Below are 23,263 nucleotides of genomic sequence, written 5' to 3' on the forward strand. Positions count from 1 at the left end.
CCTAAAAGTAGCGATCAAAAGTAAAGAGTTTCTCAAATTAAATTTTAAAAGCAAACATATAATAATAAATAAATAATATTCATTAATTAATATCAAATGATTTTTGCTTTAGTAAAATTTTTATTTGTTTAATTTTGTTTAATTTTGATATGTGAGGTTGAAAGTTGGAATATTTTCTCAATTCTTTGCTTAAAAAAAAAAAAAAAAAAAAAAAAAAAAAAAAAAAAAAAAAAAACTGAATTTATATATATATGTACTCATAATGATATCTTTTAAAGAATACTCGGTAATTTTGAAGCACTTTATACACACGATGGCGAGTAATAATTTTGTTATCGACATCATTAATCGAAAAAATGCGCGGCTAACAAATTATTTTCGGGCATAAATCAAATACTCTATGACGTCTTATTGAAACTACCAGCGATAAGATTAACGGTCATTTTGCATACTTATTAAACTAGTACTACAAATCGTTGAAAATGCATGATCATTTTTATCGCGGTGACTGGCTCTTTCCTGGCTTCATTGAAAATTATAACTAACTATATATACATAATTAGACAAGGCCGTTTAGTTTTTTCTGTATCAAAAGATAATGACTGTCATAGAAATTTGTGCGTGGTTCTTCTTTATAATTCTTTTTCAACATTCAACGATGAAGCGATTATTGTCCTTCTTTCTCGTATGAGAGATTATCGTAAATATTAGACGCGCGAATTTTGCATAACGAATTCGGCGGCGATTCGAATGATTGATGAAGTATCACCGAAGAATGCCTTAATCGGCGATCGGTTCTTACTAGGCCTCATTATGAGCGGCCCAGCAGAGTCAGCTGGATCGGCTTTATCTCGGATCTAAGGGAGGACTAGCCTTGTTAGCAAGCTGAACTATGGACTATTACATTTATCTAACTTGATCCACCGAAGTCGAAACACCGTCGTGTCTCCGTGGACTTCTCGGTAAGGCAGTGATGGATACTTCATGGTTAACATCCTGACACCGTCGCACAGTAAACCGAAAGCCGCGTCCTCTTCGCGCCGCTTCACGAGGGAAAAACGTGCCTCGCAAACCTAATTTCGGCCCCGGCCCTTCCTTCACGATTGTCAGGACACGACCCGGGGTCCCGAATTTTTCAGGCCGGCCTTTCGTATCTTATCAAGTATCATGTTTTACCGCGCCTTGTAAACCTTCGCTGATAAAATATGACCCAAACAAAGTTTCTTTATATTAAAAGGGTGTCTATATATATTTTTTTTTCAGAAATAAAAAAAAATAGAAGAATATAGAAATTAAGAATAAATAAGTAAGAATAGAAAATTATAATAATAAATTATAATAATGATGGAAAAATAAAATTTACCGTATAATTTACAAAGGGCTTTGAGAAAATGTCGACATTTATATTGTAAATCATGTATCTTATCTTATCTTATTTCGTCTGGTAATTCAAGTCCCTTTTAGCGATAATAAGAAGATAATAGGAACGTCAAGTTTCGCTTTGCTTTCGCAGTTATAATACGTATCACCATTGAACAGTTCAATCTCTATTATCTTATTCTTGTTACTACTCTCAAATATATGTATAAGGCATAAGGAATTGTTTCGTCGATTTCGAGATCATTACCGTTAGATTATGAAATCGCCGCGAGTGGAAGACAACGAAAAACGTCGCGGCATCGAGCCACACGGCGTTGCCGCCCCGAGAGATAAACCCAGAATTATGATGGTGCCCGTTTAAGACAATTAAGGTGAAACCGGTTAGCAACACGTGTTACAACGAAAGTCTTCCCCGGTCGGATTCATAACCCGGCGTCATGTCTTCTAACTAGGGCCCGCTTAAGCCACCCTTAAACCGCGGCGGAAGTATTGACCGGCTCTCCTTTACATCAACGGGAATGTCGGCGCGACAATCCTTGTACCGGACCAGCCTGTTGACCGATCGGCCAAGTGTTGTCCCGGGTCCGACGAGGCCCGCGGCTTCGTCGGACTTGACAATACTTGCACCGTCCTCGTCGCTCGCGAGATGAAGAGATATAGCTCCAAAGTCCCGGAGACTATACGCCGGTTCGACGATGTCATTTGTTACGGCTGTATCAGATGCTCGCACATGCGCGACACGTACGCGGATGCTCGCGAGCGGGCCCAAAATCGCGGCCGCGTCACATGCGCCGAACAGGAGGCACTGAATAGGGCCCTGCGGGGAAAGCGAACCGGATCGCGGCGACTGGTCGTCGGGCTCATTTTCCCCGGGGACGAATACATGAAGGAGCAGGAAGAGAGCGGCGGTAAGATGGAATCTAGATATAAGAGTTCGCTCCGCGATGTTGATCACGTTCCCGACGAATTTCGGAGGACAAAAGGGATCGCAGCGGGACGAGAATTGAGTCGTTTGTGAGTTTTTATAGAGTAAACGATACGCGAATGGACTGCTTAAGACCGGTTGCGTGAGACATGTGATTCTCGAGAGAATCAACACGCATCTACCTGATAACTCTTCTCGTGTACTTATCTAACATTCATAAACGTTAATCGTCCGCGAGATTTAATAAATTTATCGTTTTATATAATTAAAATAAAATATTGTACGTTTGTCAAAAATTTACAGAGATACAGTATTGTGTATATAGTGATGACAAGTTCAATTAATTAGACAATCTCGGAATATATGCCATAAGAAACCGAAATATACAGCGACAGGAATTCATCAAAATTTAATTCTTAAGTAGAAAAAGATAGAATGGTCAGGCAATTTTAGCAGTTCTTTATCTATTTAAAATGCGATATCAATTGAATCGGAAGCCTACGGAAGCGAAGCTTCGTTGATATTTAGTGAAAGTCAAAACAGTGCTACTATAGTAGCAAGGCAGGATGATCAGGATGATTCGAGAGATTTTGGTGTGGCGTTGCGGAATTTGTCGCGTCACAGGATGACAATCGTAGAGACCGCGAAAAGTTTCATTCCGACATTATTAATAGTCGACACGTGATACGCTTATTCTTCCCAGACGGCAGATGTAAGCCGGATATAAAAAGAACGATCATGTGTGGCGACCCTAACTCGAGTTATGAACATTTTATAATGTATTGTAAAGTTTATTTTTTGAAGAGAAACATTTTCACGGAGATAGGTAGTTAAGCGTGAACGATCGCATGTCACTTTGATGTCTTTTAATTTTCACAATTGATACGGAATATTAATATAAATAAAATTTTGGGAATTTTTTAAAAATCCATTATCTGTTATAAAAATCACACAATATAATGTACTATAATTTTATTTTATAGTTACGATAATAAATTAGATAACTTGGTTAATTTGATTTTCTAAATGATATATGCGGTATAAAGTTTTTCAAAATTTCGCGATAAGATTTCCATTAGTTTCATAGAATTTTTCTCTAATCTTATCGTTTCTCTTCTTTTAATTTTCACAATGAGCCGTCCTATTTCTTTCCGGCGGATCGCCACGTTCGGTCGGTTTAACATCTTAATTCGCGAAAACATTTTATTGCTCACGGCAACGGAATGAGCAAGACGAATTGCTGCCGATTTGCATTTAAGCGGTAGATAAAGTATAGCCGGGAGCAAATTAATTTGTCGTTTTATTCTCTTTGCGAACGCGATCGTATCGAGCACGAGGTGACTAAGCTCACGAGAACACGACGTATGTATGTATATGCATATTCGTGCGCGACTTAATTCCTGTCCACTTTTGCAACTGATCGAATTGTCTAACCGACAATTATGTTCAAGCGCTTAATTTATCAAAAAGCCTTCACATTATCCATCTCTTTTAGTCATCTTCTCTCGAGATATTTTTTTTAAAACGAACATAGATTTCAAATACAAAAATCGAGAAGAGAGAAAGAGAGAGATTTTCCTCTAACATAATCTAATATTTTACAAATTATAACAACTTAAAAAAAAAAAAAAAGGTTAAAAAGAAGTTTAGTTTCTCCGGCCTATTTATTGATTTTATAATATTATTAACGAGTCTCAAGACAATTCTATCGTATCTATTCGATGATATGCATAAAAATAAAAAATAAAAAAAAACATGTAAATTTAACATATTTCTATCTTTCCTTGGGTACTTTATTATGAGGAGAGCGCCCGCGTTATTTCGAGATTATTTAGGCGGATCGGTATCTAGGATCAATTACGTATTTACGTGGTTGCGATGTGTGAAAATGACTATGGGAATCAAACGTGTCGTTATCATCGCCGTGAACGGATGTGTATGTGAATCTCTAGCTTCGCGATTGCGACATAGATATACATACGCGGGCGCGCGTAGTAGATGCGGATTTTTTCTTCGGGATATCCGGTTGGCAGATCATTACGAGTATCCATGCATCAGGATGACGTTTAATCAGCACGATGCAGTTACTCGTATACTCGCGTGATTGCGCTGAAAACCGATGTGCTGAAATAACGTGCAATTATGTAATGATGTAGAATGAAGAATCGCGAGGTGTGATTAACTCGAGAGATTTTTTTGTCAGTGGTAATGGCAATAAATTATTTGAGTCTCAGAAAACTTTATCGATAAGAATAACGTCATTAGTTGGAGAAAAACTTCTCTTAATATTATAATTATAAATATATATCTCCACCATCTTAAAATAAAACGTGAATAGTGTTTGGAAAAAATTGTTAAAAAACTTAAGTTAAAGTATTTAATTAAAATATAATTATTCCCGAATTGTTCTATAATTAAATGACACACAGATGACCCGTAATATAAAATTTCATTTACCGTGGACCAGTTTTTACAATAAAGATCTGTGGTGTTGTATATTTGCCGAGAAGTCTCTCTCCGCGTTCTTTTGATCCGTCAATGATGGGATAGCAACGCTAGTAATTGAGATATGCATTATTCATCGCGGTCGGGATGCCGAAAAAAAGATAGAATCAGATAGGCGTAGTCGAAAACATGCCGTCATCGTGGAATCAATTCGAGACTCAATTCGACGACGTCCGTACGAGAGACAATCATTTGTTCGAATGGCCGTTCGAATGACCTGGATAGATTCACACCTGTGCGCGTGGGTGTCATTCTTATCTCAGAACGGACTGTCACATTTATTGTGACGTTAAGTTTGATCCGTTCACCGATGATAAGAATTTTTGTAATAACAAAGAAAGGGAGAGAGAGAGAGAGAGAGAGAGAGAGAGGAAAAAAGAGGAAGATAGCGATTACTTTATACAAATTTTCATCCATTAAATTCTTATCGATTCACGTCTACATCTTCCGTTTCAATTGAAAAAACAAATATTTTAAAAGACAAATCTATAATATATCTAAATAAATCTAATAAAATATATCTAAACAGCTTTAGCTGTTTTGTTGACGAAAAAGTCACAATTAATTATAGCAGCAATTGTAATTTAATAGACACAATCGCGAGATATGTTGTCGATAACGAAGCGAGCGTGCACTTCTGACACGTTAATATTTCACTATTCGCGACCGAGTCGTCTGCCATCCCGTTCTTTCATTCCGCGTGTGTCTCGATGTAATTATATTTGACTTGTATGATTATAGCACGCGCACACATTATTATTTCGGCCTGAATTATTCATGCCGCTCGGTTGTGCCAGAGAGAAGAGTTCGCGCACATCGCGGCCGAAATTGAAGTCCGAATCGTATATCGCGCGATCTATCAAGATGAGCATTAATCCCCGTCGATATCGTTGTTTATTATTATTATTAGCGTTTCCCCCCCCCCCCTCCCTACCTCATCCCATCCCAATCTTCCGCTGTCCGATATATCTTTTTTCTTCTGTCCCTTTTTCTTCTCTTGGCGCGTCGTTCGCGGGAGACGACGCGGCGCGTCCCAGGTAAGAGGATCGTCGATCTCGATCTTGTTGGGGACACGCCTCGATCCTCAACCCCTGTTGTCTCGCATCGCGGTATCTCGCTTTTTGACGTTTCGACATTTTTCGCTATCTGAAATCGAGTGTTATTTCGGCTCGCTGAATTTGAAAGGACCACCAAAAATTTCATGAAGAGTGAAATAAAATCTCACACGTATGTAGCACACAATCTTAAAATATTTTACACTAATACAAATATTAGATTTTTTAAATTAAAACAGCTTTAGATAAAAAAAAAAAAAGTTTTGTATACAAGTTATTTAATTAGTTACTTTACATATTTAGTCTGCCCATTATTCGATTTTTCGTTCTAATACTTGGAATGTCAACCCTTTCCCGTTTTCCTCTTGATTTTTGACGAGCGGACAGAAGGAAGGAAAGAGAAATAGTTTGAACGAGGCTTGTTGTACATTCGAGTCGAGAGAGATCCATCACGCGACCATCTCGCCTTGTAATCATATGGTTCTTTAATACCGCGAGAGACGAAACGTTAGCGACGTTTAGGGTAGCGAACAACGATACTGACGGTAATTAACTTTAATTAAAGACGCCGCGGTTAAAGAATCCTTCTAAATTCATAATCAACGCCCTCTCATTTAACCCCGGGAGGCCGCCTGACCTGTATAGTTCTCATATAGCTCTCCCTTCTCAGTTTTTTTTCCTTTCACAACAGTAACGTACTTATCGTTCGACTATTTTATATACTTATTTTGTATGTGTAAAAAAATGGCTGATAGGAAGAAGTTCAGTCACACGTCTTAACTAATTTTAAATTATGCTAAAATTTGATAAAATATTTTATCAATTATCTTATACTGTTAACAATCACGGAATACAGTTAGTATCAATATTTATAAGATTTATTAAAAATATGTTCTTTTTTGGTCTCTTTATATATATCGTATAATCAATTTGCCATATAATTTATTATACGAAATTTATGGGATTAATTTCCGCCGCGATGTATCAAGGGCCACGTTGCGGATTTACGTTCCTGATGTCCGATCGCTTCAAAGTAGTTTCATTCAGACGATATATTAGAGCCGCAGGACCGAGCTCTAGTCGAGAAACTATTTTGACATGTTGATTATACCGTGGACTCTCTAACAGGACCGGGTCCCACCCTCTTTCCCCAGAAGGCAATAGAAAAACGAAATTCCTACAATGCTTAGGGGCCCCCTAATTCCGATGGAGACTCCACTAAATATTTCGACCGTGCACGCGTTATAATGATCTTCGTAATATGTTCGTCTAACCCATACGATCAGGAAAAGAGGAAGGAGAAAAAAGAGGAAAAGGAGAGAATAATCGCAGGTGGAAGTCTCTCTCGTGTTAAACGCAAGGTGCTCTCAGACATCCTCATTTTTCTGGATAGCCTCGCTTTTAGAAAACATGTGTATCGCTTATTCATTCAATCCTTAGAATCTGATAAATCTTGGTAATTATGAGACAAATTTTTAACACGATTTAAATAATAAAATCTCAAATTTTTTAAGAATTTATACATCTCCAGTTATTAGTTTGAGTTTATATATCTCTAGTTTTCTAGTTGATGTATCTCTAATTTCGATACCATAATTTTTTAACGGTAAACGAGGCGAAAAATATTCTTGATCGCGGACCTAATAATGCGAATATATCTTATTTTTGCGATTTAAGAATCTGGTCACATTCTAGTTAAATACCTAGATAATTTTTTTTTATACAAATATACGCTGCAAATTATATATTTCATGTTATTCATTCTAAAGTATCGTGTTTTTTTCTTTTTCTTCGATAGAGAACGTGATCGAGATTTCTTTATGTATGTATATTTTCGAGCTTATGCTCGATGAAGAGAATTACGATACTTATAAGAGAGATAGGTCCTCTATGATGAACGCCAGCGTACGATTCCACTAGAACGCTATCGATAGCATCTTCAGCAGCTATTCTAATCCGAGTCCGATCGCGCAAGTCATTCTATTCGCGAATCTTTTCGCGATAGTTAATATAAAGGGGGAGAGAGAGGCGTGGATTATAAAAGAGAAATATAAGAAATGAGAGATTTTACGTTTCAAATTGGTTAATCGGGAAGGTCGTAGAACAATTATAAATAATAAATTGAATATATATAATGTTCTATTAAAAAAAAATTTAAACAGTATGTATCACATAAAGATTAAATGTAACATATCAGTAGAGATTAATGTAATACATTGATAATATAATATAAAATAAATATAAATTAATGTATTAGAGCAATTTGAAATGCCTTGACAGTTATATAAAAATGTTTTAATTATAATATTTAATAGTGAGAGGCATATTTCATTTTCGATATATATCTACTAGTGATGATCAGTCGATTTATCTTAGAAAAGAATTCTAATTGGATCTAAACTGAAATTATGTTCAACCGAGATTTCAACTCAGTGCGATGATTGAGATGATAAACTCGGGAAATCACTAAGCACTTATGCTGTGTATAATGATTTTGAATCGATGGCAAAGAATTACGTCTGTCTAACAATAAATGCGCTTAGCAGAAAAATGCAAATATTGTATAACGGGATGTAATTTAATTTACATTATACATTTGGGTGATTCGATATAATTCTGCTTTTTGTAATATGATTTCTAACTCTTGCATTCAAATCATTTACACGATACATCGAAAAATGCTCGATAAAATATTTTTCGCAAGCTTATATTTCCCATTGAAATTACATAAGAAGTATCATTTATAAATAAATTTTAATTTTGATTCACGATGAGTTATCTTTTTTTTTTTCTAATTTGCCGTTGCGTTGTTTATTAATCCAGAACGGATTTCGGGATATCTATAATGACAATGATATTCGTATCCGTGTGGTGTGCAAATATCGCGATATAACTTCCTCGACCGAGATCTTTCGATCCCCCAATTGACGTCGCAGTCTAAATAGCAGATGCTGCCGCAATAAGGAGCTTGGCGATACACGCAGAAATCCGACGGGACAGTCACGCCCCGCGGCTTTAAACTATTGGTAGATGTAGGAGCGGTTTGTTTTAGACACGGGTCTAATGCACGAGTAACCTGTAATTATCGCCGAGAGAATGGGTCGGATCGGATATATATCACGGCAAACGAAACGGAATCGGATCGTCCACGTCGCAGCGACGTTTCGACCAGGAATACCTTTCGCCCTCGGGCTTTTAAAATGGTATGTGTTCCTCTGGGAGAAAACGAGCGCGAGTTTCTATTATGTTATTTTACTGAGAGCTCTGTGTGTGTTTTTTTTTGTTTTTTTTTTTTTAATAGATGAAGATATTTAAAACGAGAGCCATAGAGATGCGTAGAACTTGATTTTTCGAAGTTTGAAAAAAATCTAATGAGAGACATTTTTAATTTTCTCGATTCAAAAATTAATTTTCTCGATTCAAAAATTAATTTTCTCAGATTAATGTTAGACGCGTAATAATGTAACATTAGAAACAAAAATTTGAATTGATATAATTCGCGCGAGATTATATTTCGATGCTGTAAACACACGAAACTGACAATCGGTGTAATTTTGCATATCGACAACATCGAAAATTACATAAATTCGCCGTGATTTTTTTTTTTTTAAACGTCCATGCATATTTCCGCGAAAGTGTCCGCGTTTCGATTAGGAGCCAGCCAATTCGTGTTGGACAAAGGTAGAGATCGTTGAGCGAATTATACTTTCGACCACTTTGGCTCTACCTGCCTGCGATTCACGAAACGATCGGCTATTCATTAATGACCTGTCATTAAGCACTTCGTGGGTGATTATCCGCGGTTCTTCGGAAGTTTCGCGCTCAAATCTGCCAATCGGGGATCCCCGGTTCATCCGTTTCTCTTCCCGTCTACGGAGGAACCTTGACATTTAGCGGATACGGGGGCCCGTGGCTCCCGCGAGTCTTCTCTTCGAATTCCCCATGTCCAGGCAATCGAGCTGCCTCTTTCGCACAAACAAAATGGTTTACGACATGATTCGTCAACCGTCGTTTTGGATACTTTCGTGACTAAGCCCAGGCGTTTCTTCCGAGGCAAAATCGCCTGATCATCGCGTGGTCTCTCTTACGTTCTTCTTCGCATCTCGGAACTTTATGACGACCGTCGTTCACGGAATTGCTATTGCACAAGCTAACAATCGCTTTTTATTAAATTCTCAACGCAAATTATATTCATTATTATTTGAACAAAGAAGAAATTTCTTTCTTCTTAAATTATATTAATCTTTTGCAAAATAAATTAATCATCGTTTAAATTAACTGTAAAAAAATAAGTTATATTTGCTGTAAATTGTTATGGTAAAGAGAGCGAGAGAGAGAGAGAGAAAGAAATAGAAAGAAATAGAAAGAATTTTTAAAATAAAATGAAATGCACAGAGAAATCTTTTTCTCGTGATAAATCGTGTAGTTTTGTTCGTAATTAAAATAATCGGCCAAAGGAGAAATCGTTAATAACGACTAGCAAGAAAACCTGAATTCTCTCAAAGACACGCGAGATCGCGAAATAAAATGTTTTAGGTGGTATCTAAAAACGACGTTGCTTTTATTTAATACGCAATTAAAATGCGGAGATTTAAAACTTGCGAGCAACAACGGTCGGCAACGAGCGAATAAAGATCGGCCCTATTCCATGAAGCGAGCATGAAACCTCGATGGATGGTTCTTTGATAACAGTCGAACACGAATAGCACTTGAGAGACGTTCGTGCCCGCCGCGCACGTACTAATCGTCGAAACTCCATGCCAGCTGTCTACGGAACTATTAATTTATTCTTGAGGTAGAGAGAGAACTGCTAATTCATACCCCGCGAAGTGAATCCTGAATCCGCGTTTGAGATGCGTAGTATCCACGTATTATTCAGCTAAGACCAATTATTCCATCGCGCTGCCATCGATCACGAAGATCTTCGAAGAAAAACGTTCGACGCTTGACGGCGAGCTCTTTATATATATATATATATATCGAGATTATAAAAATAATTTCGAATCATGGGATTGTATTTTGCAAACTCTTTTCGGAAATATTAAGCTTTTTCATTATTGGCATATTAAATGAATTCCTTTTGGATTATAAGATCCTTGGAAGCAAATTTTGAGATCTTCGTATCCCTCAAATCTTTAATTAAAAAAATTTTTCTGTATACTAGTAAAAATCTCTAGTATTCGAAGAGACAGAGAATATATTTTTTTTTAAATCTGGATATTTTTTAAACAGTAATACATTGAACAATAAAAAGGTCGCCAAAGTTGAAAAAAATTGCGCTCTGTTGATGGACCAATCCACGATTCGAAAAAAATTCGTACGCCCGCGAATTGATCTCCGCGTCCCTGACAATCGTCGAAACTCCATGCCCCAGCTGTTTTTTATCCGGAGAAACTATTAATTTATTCTCTGCCGAGTGAGTCCTAAGTACGGTGTAAACGAGCTCGGAGGTATGAGATATGCGGTGTATAAGTACCGATCGGCCGATTCGATACACGTTCGAGAGGCACACGAGATGGACGAGGAAAAGATGCGACAAGAGAGAAGGAGAGCCGGTAAAGCCGAAGAGGCGCGTTGTGTAGGTTGATTGCAGGGTGCCGCGCGGTGTTTGCTTTATAAATCGTGCCTTGAACTACGAGAGAATGAGAGGAAAGGATGTTGCGTTCGAAACGAGCGATCCTTAAAGCAGGCGACTAAAGTAAAAGAAAGAGAGAGAAGGAAGAGAAAGGGGATTGTGCGATTGATATCGTTCTGAAATTGGGTTATGATTTATCGAATTTTCGGGACCAGTTCCGAGAGTGCCCGATTGAATATCGCGCTCCGTACAAGAGGCCCTAAATAAAGAGTATTTTATTATTACAAACCATTGGGTGTACACACTACGAGCGTTAGATCATACGCGAAAATCGAGATAAAACAGTGATCTCGTTGGAGTGTCGAAGAATGGAATTATATGGTTGTGTGATAGAAAATCAATCTCTCGAAAATAGACTTCCGTGTATGTGGATTTCGATGAGAAAAGAATACGCGTTAACGATTACAATTTATACAGAAAACGATTATAGTTTACAACTAGTTCAGATTTCGATGTGATTTTTCTTATTTCATGACTTAAGTTTTTGAATTCTCAGAACAATTATATCACTAATCCTTATCGCTAGAATTATTTCATTCAATCGGAATTGACGCAAGTCTCATACATCATATATCGCATGTATATTAATAATTAAGATTACTTGTAAATCCAATTATGAGTATTAAAGTATCAAAGTATTAGATGACAAAAAATATCAAAAATATCACAGATTGACGTCATGCATCTTTTATTTGCGTACCGCAAATAGTGAGAAATGCAGATCGAAAAACATCTATTAGACATCAGTAGATATCTATTAGACGTCTATAGACGTCCGAAAATTTTTCCATTAAATATCATTTTCAAAATATAGAAAAATATCATACGTACAATTTGACATTTGCCTCGTTTTCTTAAAAATCTTTTTTAAAACAATCGCTCATTTTAATCCTGAAATATAATATTATACATCCTCGCGCGCGCGCGCATAACTATTACTATAATGATAAAATTTCTTCCAAGTTCCCTTCTGATACCTGCCGTCTTATATTTACTTCGTAAAAATGCATCGACGTAGTAAGTCTATCAGATCCACGGAAACGGGCGGGTCAAAGTTTTTTTCTCGCTATTAGTTTGATATCGGCGCGGTCCTGTTTCCACTCCGATACTTAGGTAATAATCTGGTAATGACGGGCTCTCCGTTCTCGAACGGATTACTTTTTACTCGCTTATCGCCGCGTGTGCGCGCGGAGAGAGTACCAGAACAAACACTCCTGCATGGAAGATGATGATGATGATGATGACCACGATAATGATTATAATGATCGTAACGATAACGAGCGGTTTCGCGCAACTAGCTCACTAGCTTGTAATACCTGTGTATGCTTGTGTTTGTTTGTATATAAATAAACATTTATTTTTCAATGCATGGTAAAAATATCGTTGATAACGTTTTTCTCCATTGAATATATCATATCGTTGAGGGATAAGATTATCAAGTAAAATTTAGAATGCATAGCATAATAAATATAAAAGTTTTTCAATTTTCAAATCTAAATTATAATCTAAACAATTTGTTTGCGTCGGACAACAATTTTATATAGTATCAATTTCATTAAATATTTTCGTTAAATAGGTTTATGTCTGATCCCTTCAGAAATGAATTTTTTTTATAATTTATGTGTCGCAGTGTTTATATTAAAATGTTTATATCTCCTTTATATCCAATCTTTATATCCGAATATTGCTTTTTAATAGAGAATCGATTACACAGCCAAGATTTCGATCCCACGAAAATCTCTGGTCTTTCCGGTTGACTGCCACTGGTCTGCGAAGTACCGCCCCCTTGTTTGAGAAACTAAGAGACGAGAGATGCCTGCACGAGTGCCTTCTCCTCTCGTTCCTTTCCTCTCCTCACTGCATCGTTCTTCTTCTTCTTCTTCTCTTTCTCATTTTCTTCATTCTCTCTTTCCCCTTTCGCTTTGGAGGATGGGATTCATCCGCTTCCTCCGTTCCTTCTTCGTGTCACGCTCCTCTTTCTCTCGCTTCCCTATGGTGTTCGACTTCTCTCGCTCGCACTCAACCCCCTCGACCACCTTCCATCTCGTCGATGGAAGGTGTGCTGGTTCGCGAGATGGCCAGTAGTTAGCACTCTATTACACACGGTTACCTATCATCAGAGCACGCCAACCACACGATTTGCTCCCCGAACCCCATGGATATTCATGGGCCGTAAGTAACGTGCTTCGTGGTCATCATGCGGATACGAGTGAGGGATATCGGCGACACGAATATTCGTTCGAGATAATCGATCGCAAGCGGTGAAAGTATCAAACAGCTCACGATATCTAGATCGTATGATATATATTCAAGCATATTCTAACACGTGTAAAATATTCTTCTCTAAAGAAAAAAAAAATATAAAGGGTTTATATCTTTTCTTGAAACTCTATAATGTTTTGCCAATTTTTAAATTGGCTTCAATGAAATGTAAACAATCTTAATTTATATTAAATACAATTAAACAAATATTATTGTATAATTGACTATAAGGGTGCTCTCATTAGCCTAATTTCTTTTATATCTACAGCGAGGTATATTCGTTATCTCTAGAGTTCGCGGACAGAATAATTAAAGCTTATCAAGAGGTAACGCCGAGCGCATCAAGAAGGTATTTGCTCAAATTGCCGCATAATTGCTCCGTTGGATACGTTATGGTTATAATATAAATATAGGCTGTTAGATAATGGCTCTCTGTCTAATTAAAAATGATTATATAGTACCATAGATGAAAGGAAATAAAAATATGACGGAATCTATTTGAATTATGATTAAAATTAGAAATTATACGGAAGCGGAACGGCCGAGTCGACGAGCTTACCCGATGCCGATGAGACGTTTTATCTCGAAAATTAAGCTAATTGCGAGTGTAATTAACACCGCCGAGTGACGTAACACTACGCGCCGCTCTTGACCGCAGCTTATGGATATTCATGAGCAATAAGCAACGCGAAGGATGTTGTTTCTTCTAATTGTAAGACCCATGCCGCGCTCTTTAATGTAACACCGCGGACTTAATTGAAACTCTGGGCAATGCGATAATTATTCACGGATATTTACATAAATTCGAAAAAAATCCATTCGTGTAACGTATAATAAACTTCGAGGGCAAAATCAGTGTAATCCGTAAAAGAAATGCGATATTTAATATGACACACTTAAGAGTCGTTAAAGATACATTTGTCATGATCATTTACGAGAGATTTCCTGTAAAAATATCCCATAAATTTTTACATAAAACTCTACACCTGTCACATACGTAAGCGGTAAATCTCAAGATTTTTAAAAAAGAATAATCAAGAATATCAGGATAATGGCACAACACAAGTTTTGTTAAATCGCAGAATTTTATGTCGAATAAAATTTATAAGTGTAAAAATTTTTTTAATAATATATAAAAAAAATAATTATAGGATTTTCTTAGCGCATTTTCACGTTATAATGTGATTATTATAATAATCATGATTATAATTATTAATTAAATCTCACACTCACTCGTCATCTCTTACATATTAAGATGGCTTTTCATCCCGCGCGATCCTTCCCCGAAATCCCTGGAGCGATTCTCGTTTCGAATAAGATCGCCTGTCCTCTCACGATCGGCCCGTTTTACACCTTGGGCTTCCGGCTTTCTCGGACGCGCGAGCTCGCCGCGTTTTTACGAAGCGCGCAGAAAAACCGAGTGCGAACACTTCGGCCGATCAATTTGCCGTAAAGAGCCGTTAATTTTCGGTCGATGCACTCCCACTATCCATTTCGTGCCGTCGACGAAAATTATATTCCTGCCGGCGATGCGCGCGAGAACCGCGGGTGGCAGGGGGAGGGGAGGGGGGCAGGAGCTCTGTTCTTCCCCGAGAGGCCCCGAGAAAAGGGCCCGCGGCGCACATAATAAGGCCGATCGGGCCTCTTTAATGAGGCATAATGACCCCGGCAAGTATGCGTAATCACCGATGATGGCCTCGAACATGATACCACCGCGTTTTCCAACCACCCGGCCAGTCTCCCTGCGCATCCTCGGCGCATCTCCCTGCGGGATGCGACCGCGATCCCGCACATCCATACACGGTGCGCGACGCGTACATTGTATAAAATAATAAGCATCATCACGCGACACACGCCGCATGTATAATAGATTGTTGCCTTGCCACGACCGTTAAAACGGTTAAGATTTTCTCGACTTTAAAGCGCGTGTGTGGTATACACGTTTTTTTTTTTTTTTTTTTTTTTTTTTGCCATAAATGTATAGCGTGGTAAACGCGAAATGGCTGATTATCATAATGGTCTTATAAGCGTCCGCCAGTGGCTTCTTGCGTATCAACGTAAAATTGCGTTTCGCCATAAACGGTCGGGTTCGGCTTTCTACGCGAATCGCAGCATCTGCAGTCTTCGTTGCGAGATTTTTTTCTTACGACGAAATAGAGTCTTCGCCGCGTTCATTAATAATTGCACCCGCGTTGTAGTTCGGTCAATCTTTCGCGCAGTTTGTCGCCCGGTCACTTAAATTTATATTTACTTACCGAGTCAAAACGCAGCCCCTCGTTTATATGCCCTCCTCTGCCCATCCTTCCTCCCCGAGCGTTTTAAGCTTGCGAATCAATTTAATCGAGCCTCGTCGGTCGTTCCAAGAAAATCATAGGTGCCGGCCGTTTATTTAAGATACGGGGACGAATCGATACGTGGTTCTCATCCTTATTGAAATTCCGCCTGCGCATTCATCTTGCTATAGCGTGCCAGTTGCTATCGCTTTGAATTCTTTATACGACGATCTATGTATATGTCGAAGCTTTCGCATCTGAACATTTTGATTTAAATTCTATACTTTTTTCACAGAGTGTAAAAATCTTCTTTTCCTACGAAATGATATTTATAAACTGATACAAAATGTGCTGCTCTAAATTACAAATGAATAAATTATTATTAAATTAATAAATAATAAATAAATAATTTTCCTATTAGCCAAAATAAATTTATTTTATGTATACTAATATTATTATTATATATTATGTTCATTTAAAAATCTTTACTTTTCTCAATATATTATAGCTCTTTGAATTAGTATTAGTAGAGTGTAAAATAATCTTAATGTGTCTTAAAAGATAATAAAATATCGATAGAGAAGCTTGAGGAAGATCGCGATCAATCATGTATTTATATCGATTTATTGAGTTACGATTCTAAAAAACGAGAGCGGATCTCGAAAAATTTGCCAATCCTGCACGTCGTACCTGCGGGTAGAAACCCCCTTAAGTGCCGCATCTGAGATTTCTTATTAAGGACGATTAGCCTGAAAGTGGGCAGATCAAGTGGATGCACGTATAGCGGGGCCTCGCCTATATAAGTGGACGGTAATTGAATGTCAGCGTAACCTCGGTACCCCGGGATAGCTTTTATTCTGGGACGAAAGTACAGACGTGCGTTAGCAGGATCATTGGGTACCGCTATTCTCACATAAGTTTACGAAGGGGTCGTGACCTCCCGCAAAAATTTCGTCCATTAACTAAGCGCTCTTTGAGGTATAAGAAAAATATAAAAGTGTGCTATCTTTAATATCCTGCCAAGAATGGTATAGCTATAAAAATAAAATTAGATTGATGTCTATTCGACATACATTTTGTAGCAAATATAAAATGAATTTTAATCTTGATACTTTTCGATTTAATATGAGAGCGTGAATAACATTTAATTTTTTACGTCCTTTGAAATTTTTCCAATCAACATTTATGTTGCATAATATATTTAATAAATATTCAATTAATTGATGAAACCAGTCTTTTCTCCGAACGCGAAATTGAATACAGACAGGAATACGAGCCAATGTATATAATACAAGCTTAAGAAAACCGAAGGTTTTTTATGTTTGCACGTAGAGCTCGCTCACCTTTCTCACAGCCTGAGAAAAAAAAAAGATGAGAGCGACGCTCTTGGAGTTTCTTTGGGGCGAGTCAATGGTTCCCGATGGCCTTTCATTATGCCGACATTACAAGCTTATTATAATTGCGTCGGACGCGCGCGATATGTACAATGTACAAAATACGCGGGTCCGGGCCAGTCACGAGACGACGGGGGCTCTCGGTAGACGTCTCAAGACGTTTACAAAAAGCTTTTCACGGCCGGTCTGGTCGTTGCATGGCGAATAAATGGCCTGATTAAGCACGCCATTTTGCCTGTAATGCAATCCTTAAGCATATGACGAGAGAAAGAGGGAGAGACTCCATTCGTCCCGCGCTACCATTGTGCCCTCGCGTACATAACGCCTTCGGTCAATCATGCGGCTGGATTAGTCCCGCTCCCCTTTTTATATGCTCGATTACATTCGATTCTTTCGCATAACAGACGAAACGCGCGCGAACGCACGGGGAGAGAGGCCGCGCATCCTGGGAAATTAATCTTTTTTAAGCGACTTTAACGTGCCTTTATCTCGCCGAATTCTCCGACCGGTTTGCATAACTGTTGATAATGTCGTGATTTCCGAGCGATGCGAAACTTATTTTGAAATTTATTTTGAAAGGCGGCCAGTTTTTAAAACTCATCATACAATTGAATCTTGTAAAATCTTGTGAAAACTCTCTTAAATAGCATCAGTGTATAATTACCGATAAGCAATAGTTTCGGTAAAAATATAGCAATGAAAATAACGAAATTTCATTGAGAAAAATCAGTTCGTACTATAGTAACCGTTTTCTCAGTGAAATTTTCCATTGCCATATTCAATGAAATATAAGATGCAAACGGATGAGTAAAGTGTGAATATTTTTTTCACTGAAAATCAGTGAAGACTTTTACATATTTAGTTTAAAAGAGAATGTTTTACTTATTATTTTGTCTTTACCATCATTTTCCACACTTCTCAATTGTTCTAAGTAAGATTCAGTATATTAATTTATATATAATCGGATCTCTCTATAAGTATTAAATATTTATAATTTTTTCAACAACTTATAAATCTATCAATAAAATGGCTTTATTGTCCCAGATGTGCCTTTCTGGAATGTGTAAATCTCAATTGTACTTATTCGCGAAATATCAGAATCTCGATCCTTTCGCACGTAACGTTCTTTACGTAACGTACAAACGAAAAATTGAATCTCTCCGTTTGTTTGCGACGCGAGGAAACGCGGCGCCAATAAAGGGGTCAATTTCAATCGGTCGTGGAATACTTCGTTCGGACAGAAAACGCGCGGATAAAAGAAATCCATTGTTGATCTGGGGCTATCAAACAATGGCACACACAATACCGACACAATCGCCAATTGTACATTGGCCGTTATTTCTCTCTCTTTTTTTTTTTTTTTTAGATCACTCCTTTGCCTTTCACCCTGACAATGGTGGCCTAACGATTCTTACTAGTTAACGGAAAATATCAACGGATTTGTCGAACAGTTTCTGCGATTTTTTTTTTCCATGTAATCCTAGATACTGGCTTTTTTTTTTTTTTTAAATAGAGTCATGTTTTTTTATATTTGTAAACGAATTTTTTTTTCTCCCCAGTAACGGTTTTTCGATAGAAGAAGAAAGAAAACTGAATCAAACCGAAAATTGCTTAAAAAAACTTTGATATTTTATAAAAAAATGTCTTAGAATCTTGGAGCTATTGAGAGACACACATATATAGACTTACACGTGCCACGATTCTACCTATAAGAAAGGGATAAAAGAGAGGGTTGAAAGAAAAAGTACAATGGATTGAATGTTCAGTTATGGGAGCTTAAAAGTTTTTCCTTATTTTTCAATTTTCCATTCAGGAATAGAAAGAAGAGATATATTGAGATATGATGTGAAATAGACGATAATTCATCAATATACTAATTCTATCATCATGCATCTATTTATCTAATAATATTGCACTATTATTAGCAAGATGGTAATCAACATCTACATATATATAACGATGAGATACCAAAATATGCCTCTCTCTCTCTCTCTCTCTCTCTCTCTCTCTCTCTCTCTTATCTAATATCAATCAAAATTCTTCCAAAAATTGTTTTTCTTCTTATCAATAATCTCTATTCTAACAAAATACCATCATCGATAACTAATATTCCCAGCCACTTGGGATGTGAGAACAGCCTTCAATTCTGGTATAAAGAAGTTAACGGGAGGAGAGAAAATCTCGCGATCGCGAGGAAAACGACGATGGGGGAACAGTTAAGAGGAAGAAGAGGAGGAGGAGAAAGAGAAGAAGAAGAAGAAGCAGAAAGAGAAGATAGAGGAGATCGAGGGGGCTCTAGAGAGAAAATAAGAAGACGACGAGTCGTTGAAACGGGCGTGCTCGGGCAGCTCGCGCATTGGTGCACCGTTGTGCACGATGTGTGCACAGTCGCCATGCTGAATACCCCCACTTTTGCTTCACGTGTGGAGCACCTACACACATGCTGCTCCTGCTGTCGCGGCCACACGCGCCGTCTTCGGTAGGGCGAGAAATTGAGCCTCACGAACTCCGCCATGGGGGTCGGTTATTGTAGGTGACGAGGGGGCAAAGAGGAGAGAGGAAACAAAAAAAAAAAATATATATATATATATATATATATATTGTATATATAAGGGTTGGATGCAATTTCAGAAAGCCAACTCGCGCTGTGCAGCCTCCTCTAATTGAAGTGACCCTCGCTATGGTTTTATTCTTTAACGATTTGAATTACTATTGTAACGTATTCTTAAAAAAAAAAAAAATAAAAAAAAAAGGTATTTTTTGTGTGGAACTGTGATTTTACTGTATTTTTCTGTGATGATTAAAAATGTGTTCGAATATATAAGGGATGATTTTACAGAGTTGGATGGATCGAAAAATTAATTTGCAAGAAATTAATTTCTTTATACGATTTTCTTCGTCCTCCTTCTCTCTTTTATGTAGTATTAATTATAATTAAAAAATACGTGCACAGATTATATTTCACCTAAGGCATGCAGCGAGACGCGCTACTAAATTAATATGATTGAAAGTATAATGATGCAAATCGTCGATCTGAGAACGTTTACATTTACGCGCGTTGTAAATGCCGATTCGATATCATTCAAACATATGTAACATTAAAAGTTAATCGATTATTCCTGGCGAGATGAGGGCCCCGTGATCGAGTACCTCCAATCTCACGCGATATGGCGTTTACCGAGCGTCTCCGATCCATCGTCCTTTGATATATCGATTGATTCGTTCTAACTCTGATTAGTAGTAACGATTTAGCACGGAATTTATTGTTGCTGTATAGACCTCGCTCCATCGTCGTAATGGAATATTTCTTTTTATAACATATCGATATTGATTTGCGAGGGAATGCAATTTGCACGTACTACATCATATACTTTTAATAATAACAATCAGCGTTTTAAAACTGCGTGACATTAACTGACAAGTAGTTATATTTAAACCGAAATATTTCTACAGAAACTGTGTTCTTTTGCTACAAGATTTGCCGCATCCATCTGACGATAGATAGCTTATTAAATTCAAACGTCTATCTTTTAGCGAAAAATTTGATGATTACATATGTCTACTTCAAGATTTCAGATTGCTATTTAAATAAAAAAAGACACTCTTGCTTGACTTCAACCGAGCCTTTAAGAATGAACGAAAGATTATTATACACGATATCTGTTAATTACTTATAGTAGAAGGATATGGTCACTATAAAAAAATGAATATTTTGTATAAACGTCAATCAATGTATTTATAGCATGCGCTCGTTGTAGTAATATTCGTCCTCATTTTCAGCATGATTTCGAGATTATCATTGATTACAGGCAATAATTAAACGTCATCGAAAAAATAAACGTCAATTATGAAATATTCGTTGAGTTGACAGCAGATATCCACGAGTGCTTTCAATACCGTGACAAGAGCGTCAATTGGCGCCGTCGGCTGACGTCTTAATTGCACAATTACGTCTATAAAATTATATGGCGATATCGTTTTACCGTTAGGACCTCCATTAATTGTAGTATCACACAGATATTTGATGTTTACCGATCATAGCTGCCAATCGATTCGAAATGTCGAGATTTGAAAGGTTCTGCGCGAGATCTGCGTGTTCTTTCTTTAACGAGGCGATCATCTTTTCATTCAATGATCTTTTCATCTGATTTTTGTATGGTATTTAATTCAATAGCTAGTTTTTACTGACCGCAATCTGTGGAACTAATCTATTTAAAAATTAATAGAAAGTTAAATTCCAAGCTCATCATTTGAAAAAGTCTTTTAATTCGCTCGCAATTTATTAAAATATCTTGAAATTTTTTTCCACATTAATGTTAAAAATAGACCGTGAATGTAATAGAGAAACTTCAATATTTAAGATAGGGTTACCATGAGTTTCTTTGTAAGTTTCTTTCTCTTTAGTTTCTTTTTTCTTATTTCATGTTTACTGGATATTCCCTGAAGTTCCTTTGTTATAATATCCTTGTCTAATGAAGTCAATGTTAAAATTAAGTCCATTCCGTCCTACACTATTCAACGTGTAATCCATTTTTGAAACAATAATTTGTCTTACTTTTAAGGGTTATTTTTACGAGTTAAATCGTATGTCTTATGTGTTTAAGAGTTAAGGGTTAAAGTTTAAAACGCTTGCGGTGAAACAAGTTGTCATTAGGGCAGATGCGCAACCATAGTGGAAAGACACGCTTGCAACTCCTTCGGTCATTGTTTATCCTCACGCACAGATGTTTTAAGAAGCGTAATATTCTATACAAAGAATATAAAGGCGGAAAATGATTATATACAATGGAAAAAAAAATTCTTTCTTTTGAGATCATTTTGACTTCTTTAGAATTTTTTTTTGTAATCTGTCATCTCTCCAAGGAGAGATCTCATTACTCTCTAACAGAGAGAAAAGAGAGAAGAAACATACGGAATTCGTACAATCTACAAACGAATGCTCCTCTTTCGTTCCTCTCGCGGGAAGGAGAAGGAAAAGAAAGAGAGAGAAAGGTGAGTCGCGATGCGGGTAGCGGGAGGAGAGAGGTCCGCGAGTGGGAGCGAGAGCCAGACGTATTAATTAAACGACTCATTTTCATCGCACGATAAAAACGCGAGTTTAACGCCCATCGTCGACTAATATGTCGCCCCACTGCAGCTTCTACATACCTCGCAAGAACTAACGACCCGTTGCTGGTGCCGCACCGTGGTAGAATCGACCAATCGGATATCAAGCTTGAAGGTGCACGCCTAGCATCGCCGAGCACGTCGAGCAACACCGAGCAACATGGAGAAACGCCCATCTTCATGGTCGATTTTCTGGTCCCCCACTATATACGCAAAACTGGCTTCCACGTGGGAGAGGGTGTTCAACGATGGTGGGATCTGGATCCCCACTACGGTGAGCGTACGGTTTAGCTCGTAATTTGCTCAAACACTAGCAGGCTCTCGCGCCAGAAACATCCGTCAGAGCTGGTGCTCGGTTCTCGAGAGCTAGATTTCACAAAACGCGCGACGTGTGTTCTTATTTTGAGACTTTACGGCGTCCTTGTCTCGGTTTTTTTTTCTTGCCGTCAACGAGGTCAAGTCGATGGAGAGTGTCAGTACGTGACGTACGAGTGAGTGCTGTGAGACTCCAGTCAGTGCGACGGCGTTCGTGATTACAACGAGGTCGCATTGATTCAGTTACGCGTTGTATAATCCTTTCAATTGGTACACCTCGACGTTGATGTTGGTGAAAAGAGGCTCGATACTTCAATATACTCAATATACCAGGTAATAAACAAGAGTGTGCATAGCGAAGGGTGACACAAGTTCATATATATTTGTAGCAATCATCTATCCGTGGTAGAATC

At 37.6% G+C, this 23,263-nt stretch overlaps 1 protein-coding gene and 1 long non-coding RNA gene across 6 annotated transcripts in view; one reads left to right on the plus strand and one right to left on the minus strand.

Annotated features, from left to right (window-relative positions):
• Window positions 1-3,969: 3,969 nt before the first annotated feature.
• LOC138935026 (uncharacterized) overlaps window positions 3,970-23,263 on the minus strand; it is a 172,442-nt gene continuing 153,148 nt past the window's right edge. For both annotated transcript variants that reach the window (XR_011447206.1, XR_011447207.1), the window contains exon 5: window positions 3,970-4,429. This is a non-coding gene — a long non-coding RNA (uncharacterized lncRNA). The remainder of the gene's footprint in view (window positions 4,430-23,263) is intronic.
• LOC138935022 (homeotic protein empty spiracles) overlaps window positions 22,792-23,263 on the plus strand; it is a 33,493-nt gene continuing 33,021 nt past the window's right edge. For 3 of the 4 annotated variants that reach the window (XM_070299259.1, XM_070299260.1, XM_070299262.1), the window contains exon 1: window positions 22,858-23,183. The gene's annotated coding sequence lies outside the window, so the exon portion shown is untranslated. Of the gene's footprint in view, window positions 22,810-22,857; window positions 23,184-23,263 lie in introns of those variants that run through there. The other variant, XM_070299261.1, reaches the window with a different exon arrangement.

The sequence above is a fragment of the Polyergus mexicanus genome, unplaced genomic scaffold (assembly GCF_030449975.1).
Source record: "Polyergus mexicanus isolate NDT 795.1 unplaced genomic scaffold, iyPolMexi1.0 SCAF_7, whole genome shotgun sequence".
Taxonomy (NCBI): Eukaryota; Metazoa; Arthropoda; class Insecta; order Hymenoptera; family Formicidae; genus Polyergus; species Polyergus mexicanus.